General features: G+C 36.9%; 1 non-coding gene across 1 annotated transcript; it reads left to right on the top strand.

Annotated features, from left to right (window-relative positions):
• The first annotated feature begins 217 nt into the window (after window positions 1-217).
• LOC136215994 (small nucleolar RNA R71) lies at window positions 218-324 on the top strand. Its single transcript, XR_010682993.1, has one exon. It is a non-coding gene; the product is annotated as a small nucleolar RNA R71 (small nucleolar RNA).
• Window positions 325-1121: the final 797 nt, after the last annotated feature.

Below are 1121 nucleotides of genomic sequence, written 5' to 3'. Positions count from 1 at the left end.
TTTAACCGATGATGTACATGAGGATGATGGTTTCGCCGTTGGTATATGTCCACGCTCTGCGGGCCACATACTGCTGTTGATTGCCATTTCCTCCAAAAGTTCTCTTGCTTGGGCGGACGTCTTCTTCATAAATAACCCTCCAAACATAGCATCTAATGAACCTCTAGTCGTAGGATTTAATCCATTATAGAATGTCTGCATTAAAAGTGCATCTGGCAATTGGTGGTGTGGGCATAAACGTTGAAGTTCTTTAAAACGTTCCCAAGCTTCATAAAGAGTTTCATTATCATTTTGTGTGAAAGATGTCAACTCTTTGATGACTCTTGCGGTTTTTGCTAAGGGAAAATATTTTTGTAAAAATGCTTGGGCTAATTGGTCCCAAGTTTCAAATGTTGCAGCAGGCATAGAAGTTAACCAAATTTTTGCCTTATCCTTCAAAGTGAAAGGAAAGAGGCGAAGTTTGATTGCTTCTGCTGTTACATCAGTAATTTTACAAGTGTCACAAATTTCTAAGAAATTTGTCAAATGTGCATTAGGGTTTTCGTTAGGCAATCCGTAAAACGTTACGTTGTTTTGCAACATATTAAGCAAAGCAGGCTTAATTTCAAATTGATTTGCGTTTATACGGGGTCTAACTACACTATTAGTTACACCGGCCATTCCTGGCCTAGCGTAATCCATAAGTGTCGGTGGATCGGCCATGATTTCTGACTGGACTACTTTGGTTTTTAAGGGTGTTTTGTCTTTGTTTTTGTTGTTTTTCTTGTTTTTCTTAAGTGTTCTTTCAATTTCTGGATCAAAAGGATCTGGTGGCGTGCCCGAATTTCGTGAACTGCGCATCAACTTGAAATTGTAACACGAGCCAAACTACCTTCAAAACAAAATTGAAAGCAAATAGATTATAAAACTGAAAATAAATAAAATATAAAAGTTGTATAAAAATAATGTATAAACCTAGATTCGAAAATAAAATGCGAAAAATAAAAATTTTGTCAAAAATTTTGGCGTATCCCCGGCAACGGCGCCAAAAACTTGTTGAGCGATTTCCGCAAGTGCACGGTTTCGCTTGTAGTAATAAAAATATCGATCCCACAGAGATACGTTTTTTAACGAAAAACTTA

Source organism: Euphorbia lathyris, chromosome 1 (genome assembly GCF_963576675.1).
Source record: "Euphorbia lathyris chromosome 1, ddEupLath1.1, whole genome shotgun sequence".
Lineage (NCBI taxonomy): Eukaryota > Viridiplantae > Streptophyta > Magnoliopsida > Malpighiales > Euphorbiaceae > Euphorbia > Euphorbia lathyris.
Note: the sequence above shows the minus strand (reverse complement) of the source record. Positions and strands in the feature narration are given on the sequence as shown.